Genomic DNA, 6,000 nt, shown 5'->3' on the forward strand with positions numbered 1-6,000 from the left:
TATATTCTTGTACATAGGGAGCAGTATTATAGTAGTTATACTCTTGTACATAGGAGCAGTATTATTGTAGTTATATTCTTGTACATAAGGGTAGTATGATAGTGGATATATTCTTGTACATAAGAGTCAGTAATAATAATAAACTTTATTTGTATAGCGCCAACATATTCCGCAGTGCTTACATAGACAGGGAATACAGAAAGACAAAAGTACAAACATTACAGAACCATGGTTACATATAGTAATCAGTTGATGGAAACAATAGGGTGAGAGTCCTGCTGCAACGAGCTTACATACTACAGATAATGGGGTGATACAGAAGGTAAAGGGCTGGAGATGTGCATGGTATGGCGAGGTGGAGAGTGAGGGGTGATATACACATAGACAATGGTCAGACATTTAGCTGTGTGACGGCAGAAACAGTATGACTGCAGGAGCGGTTTATGATGGCTAGCAGGGATTGCAGTCAGTAGGTCAGGGAGCATGTTATCAGGCAGAGTACAGAGGGGTTTGTTTAGGGAATTCGGTATGCCTCCCTGAAGAGGTGCGTTTTTAGAGCACGCCTGAAGTTCTGCGAGTCCTGGATTGCTCGGGTAGCCTTTGGTAGTGCGTTCCAGAGGACCGGTGCTGCTCTGGAGAAGTCTTGGAGGCGGGAATGAGAAGTTCGAATTAAAGCGGCGCTCAATCTGGTTTCGTTAGCAGAGCGGAGAGCCCGGGCTGGTTGATGGATTGAGATGAGGGAGGCGATATAGGGGGGCGCTACACTGTGGAGGGCTTTGTGGATGAAGGTGGCGAGTTTAAATTGAATTCTGTATTTAACGGGCAGCCAGTGCAGTGACCGGCACAGGGCAGAGGCGTCAGAGTAGCTGCTGGACAGGAAGATGAGCCTGGCTGCCGCATTCAGGATGGATTGGAGAGGGTAGAGTCTGGTGCAGGGGAGGCCGATCAGCAACGAGTTGCAATAATCGAGCCGGGAGTGGATGAGGGCAACAGTAAGCGTTTTTAGCGTGTCCACAGTGAGAAAAGAGCGCATTCTTGCGATGTTCTTGAGGTGCAGCTGACATGTTCGGGCCAGAGATTGGATGTAGGGTGTAAAAGAGAGATCAGAATCAAATATGACTCCAAGGCAGCGGGCATGTTGTCTAGGAGTTATGGTGGCGCCACACACTGAGATGGAGATGTCAGGAGGAGGTCGGTTAGCGGAGGGTGGAAATACCAGCAGGTCAGTTTTAGAGAGGTTTAGTTTTAGGTAGAGAGAGGACATGGTGTTAGAGACAGCGGACAGACAGTTAGTGATGTTTTGGAGTAAAGGTGCAGAGATGTCACGGGAAGAGGTGTATAGCTGGGTGTCATCAGCATACAGGTGGTATTGGAGGCCAAATCTCCTGATGGTTTGTCCAATAGGGGCTGTGTAGATAGAGAAAAGAAGGGGGCCGAGGACAGAGCCCTGGGGGACCCCAACAGCAAGGGGAAGAGGAGGGGAGGTAGAGCCAGCAAAGAAGACACTGAAAGAGTGGTCAGATAGGTAGGATGAGAACCAGGAGAGGGCAATGTCCTTTAGGCCAATGGAGCGTAGCATACTGAGGAGGAGTTTGTGGTCAACAGTGTCAAATGCTGCGGAGAGGTTGAGGAGGATCAGTAGGGAGTAATCGCCCCTCAATTTGGCTGTCAGTAGGTCATTGGATACCCTTGTAAGGGCAGTTTCTGTCGAGTGTTGAGGTCAAAAGCCAGACTGTAGGGGGTCTAGGAGAGAGTGCTCTGATAGGTAGCTTACAAGGCAGGAGTAAACCAGCCGTTCTAGTAGTTTGGAAATGAAGGGGAGGTTTGAGATGGGTCGGTAGTTGGCAGCATCAGTCGCGTCCAGAGTCGGCTTCTTTAGCAGTGGGGATATGATGGCGTGTTTGAAAGAAGAGGGAAAGATGCCAGAGGTCAGAGAGAGGTTGAATATAGTGGTGAGGTGGGAGATGACCACTGGGGAGAAGGAACGGAGGAGGTGTGAGGGGAGGGGGTCGCTAGCGCAGGTGGTGGGGCGAGCAGAGAAGAGCAATTTGGAGACTTCTTCCTCTGTCGCTGGTCTGAGTACAGACAGTGAGCAGGAGCTAGATGCAGTGCTGACAAGACTAGGGTCAGGGCTAGTCTGGGATTGGGAAGTTATTTCCTGACTGATGTCATCAATTTTCTTTTTAAAGTAAGCAGCCAGCTCTTCGGCACTGAGATCCGTCACCGGGGGCTGTGGTTTAGGGCTGAGAAGGGAGTGAAAAGTATCAAAGAGCCGTTTAGGGTTGTGGGATAGTGCGGAGACTAGAGAGGTGAAATAGACTTGTTTGGCGTGGTGGAGGGCAAGGTTGTAGGTTCTGAGCATGAATTTGTAGTGGAGGAAGTCTGCGGACGTTTGCGATTTCCTCCACAGCCGTTCAGCACTTCTAGAGCACCGCCGTATGAAGCGCGTTTGAGGCGTGAGCCAGGGTTGCCGTGGTCTACATCGGATGGCGCGGATCCTCGGGGGCGCCGCTTCATCCAGGGCATGTTTGAGAGCGGTGTTGTAGTGAGCGGCAGCCAGGTTGGGGCAGGTGAGGAGAGAGATGGGGGACAGAGAGGACTGTAGGGATTCAGCAAAGTTCTGGGTGTGAATGGCCTTAAGGTTCCTGTAGGTACTGTAGGTAGGTGGGTCTGGAGAGATGTTAGGGAGCGTGACAGAGAAAGAGAGGAGGTTATGATCCGAGAGCGGGAGAGGGGAGTTAGTGAAGTTGGCAGCAGAGCAGAGCTGGAGGAAGACCAGATCCAGAGTATTGCCATCCCTGTGAGTGGGAGAGGCTGTGAGTTGAGAGAGACCAAGGGAGGAGGTGAGCGAAAGAAGCTTAGAGGCAAATGGTGAGATAGGGTCATTAGTGGGGATGTTAAAATCACCTAAGATGAGGGTTGGAATTTCACAGGATAGGAAGTGGGGGAGCCAGGCAGCAAAGTGGTCCAAAAACAGGCGAGCAGCACCTGGGGGGCGATAGATAACTGCTACTCGCATGGACAGCGGGCGGAAAAGCCGTAGCGTATGTACCTCAAATGATGGAAAAGTGAGTGAGGGTACAGGGGGGATGACCTGGTAGGTGCATTTCGGGGAGAGAAGAGCACCTACTCCTCCGCCACGCCTGTCATCTGGTCTCGGGGTATGGGAGAACTGCAGGCCATTGTAAGACAGTGCAGCAGGGGAAGCCGTGTCAGACTGCTGTATCCACGTTTCTGTGGGAGCGAGCAGATTTAGAGATTTAGCAGTAAAAAAAGTCGTGGATAGTGGGGAGTTTATTACATGCTGACTGGCAGTTCCAGAGTGCACATTTAAAGGAGTCAGGGGAGGGTATGCATGGGCTAGCAGTTGGGCTTGGGGATTTTATTAGTGAGCCCGGTAGGGGGTAATAGCTAGGAGCAGTGGAGGGTGGGCCAGGATTGGGAGAGATATCCCCAGCAGCTAGTAACAGCAGAATAGTTAGGGTTAGCAGATGATTAGGAGATTTATGAGGAAGACTGTTATTTTTGTTAGTGACATGAGGGGGTTTGAGGCTAAGCAAGAAGGTAAAGAGTGCATGCGAGCTGTGCATAGGTGAGGACTAGAGATGAGCGAGCACCAAAATGCTCGGGTGCTCGTTACTCGAGTCGAACTTTCAGTGATGCTCGAGAGTTCGTTTCAAGTAACGAACCCCATTGAAGTCAATGGGCGACTCGAGCATTTTTGTATATCGCCGATGCTCGCTAAGGTTTTCATTTGTAAAAACCTGGGAAATTCAAGAAAGTGATGGGAACGACACAGAAACGGATAGGGCAGGCGAGGGGCTACATGTTGGGCTGCATCTCAAGTTCCCAGGCCCCACTATTAAGCCACAATAGCGGCAAGAGTGAGAACCCCCCCCCCCCCCCCCCCCCCGCACTGTCAGCATAAAGATCGTTGTCCTCTGCCACAGCTGTAACAGCTGTGGCAGAGAAGAACGATGTTAGCCCATTGAATTCAATGGAGCCGGCACTACAGCTGGCTCCATTGAAAGCAATGTCTGCCGGCGATCGCGGGATGAATTGTCGGGAAGGGCTTAAATATATAAGCCCTTCCCTGCAATTCATCCAGAAATGTGTAAAAATTAAAAAAAAATATACACACCTTGTCCCGGCAGAACGATGTTAGCCCATTGAATTCAATGGAGCCGGCAATACAGCTGGCTCCATTGAAAGCAATGGGCTGCCGGCGATCGCGGGATGAATTGTCGGGAAGGGGTTAAGTATATAAGTACTGAACAACCGCTGCTAAAGTGAATAGAGAGGGGCAGGGGAGAGCGAAGAGTGAAATCTCCTCCAGCCTCACTGTTGAGCGAGCCAGCGATACTCGCTCCTGTGCAGCAGCAGCACAGGAGCAATTACACACTGGAAAGCCTGTTGGGCATCATTTGTCTGACATTTGTCCAGTTTAAATGGGCCTTAAGACTCAAATTAAGTCAATACTTGGCCAGATAATAGCAGCAGTTTGTCGGAAGGATGCCTGCTGTGCAGAATAAGCTAGACTAAAGCTGAAAGAGGTGACAAAGGGCCCAAGGGTAACATCAAACAGAAGAGACTTTCAGAAGACTCTACAAGCTGCAAAAACTTTTGTTCATATGCCAAGTATTAGAAAAACACTTAATAAGAATGACCATCATGGAAGGACACCAGAAATGAAGCCAGGGCTGTGCAAAAAAATATTACGGCTTGTTTCAAATGCACAATGTTATGTTTGGAGGAAAAAGAACTCTGCACACCAACAACAATATCTCATCCCAACTGTGAAACATGGTGGAGGGAGTATCGTAGTTTGGGGCTGCTTTGCTGCTTCACGGCCTAGATGTCTTGGGATCATCAAGGGAGCAATGAGTTCTAAGGTGCATCTTCTTTTTCCCCTTTAAAATGCTTTATTTAAAGAAGAATATAAGGGCAGCAGTCCATGTCCTCAAGCTGAAGAGACGAGGATGGTGCAACTAGATACTGACCCAAGCCACACAAGTCAACCAAAGAGTGGTTGAAAAGACCATTTGTATTTTGGAATGGCCAAGTCAGAGTTCTGACCTTTCCTCTATCGAAATGATGACTTGAACAGAAATGTGCACGCAAGGCATCCCTGAAATATTAATGAACTAAAATACATCTGTAAAGAGGAATGGTAAGAATTCCAACAGTGTGCAAAGCTTATTTTCAGCTACACAAAACATATGTTGGAGGTAATTGTTTCTATCTATCTATCTATCTCATATCTATCTGTCTCATATCTATCTATCTATCTATCTATCTATCTATCTATCTATCTATCTATCTATCTATCTCATATCTATCTATCTATCTATCTATCTATCTATCTATCTATCTATCTATCTATCTATCTATCTATCTCTCTCTCATATCTATCTATCTCATATCTATCTATCTATCTATCTATCTATCTATCTATCTATCTATCTATCTATCTATCTATCTATCTATCTATCTATCCATCCATCCATCCATCCATCCATCCACCCATCTAGTCTGGTATTTGAATATATTATGGAGATTATTCTGTGCATCATGTAAAATGCCCACCATTAACAGCAACGTCATGTGAGATTCTTTTTCTGGAAATATTACTCATTGTCCTGGCAGATTTGCTCTTAAATTGATTGAAATCTCCTGTTGTTTCTTATGAATATCTTCCTTTTACTGTGAATGTAATGGTGTTATCGCCGTCCTGCAATGTGTAAATTAAACCCAGTGTGCACTAGATATTTACAGAAAGATATTATTCCATAAATCAAAAATTGTTCCCCTGCCCCCTAAATGAAGATAAAAGGCAGTTTCTGTCATTCCATAGCCAGCTTTGTTAGCCAGTATTACTTTTGGATCACAATGGATCGCCTACGGAGAGTTTGACAGCACTGAGGAGGTTTGACTATGAAGTCACATTTCCTGTAGAATTCATTGAGCGCGAAGTTCTATCGAGGCAGATTTACTTTGTAT

Source organism: Eleutherodactylus coqui, chromosome 13, assembly GCF_035609145.1.
Source record: "Eleutherodactylus coqui strain aEleCoq1 chromosome 13, aEleCoq1.hap1, whole genome shotgun sequence".
NCBI classification, from domain to species: Eukaryota; Metazoa; Chordata; class Amphibia; order Anura; family Eleutherodactylidae; genus Eleutherodactylus; species Eleutherodactylus coqui.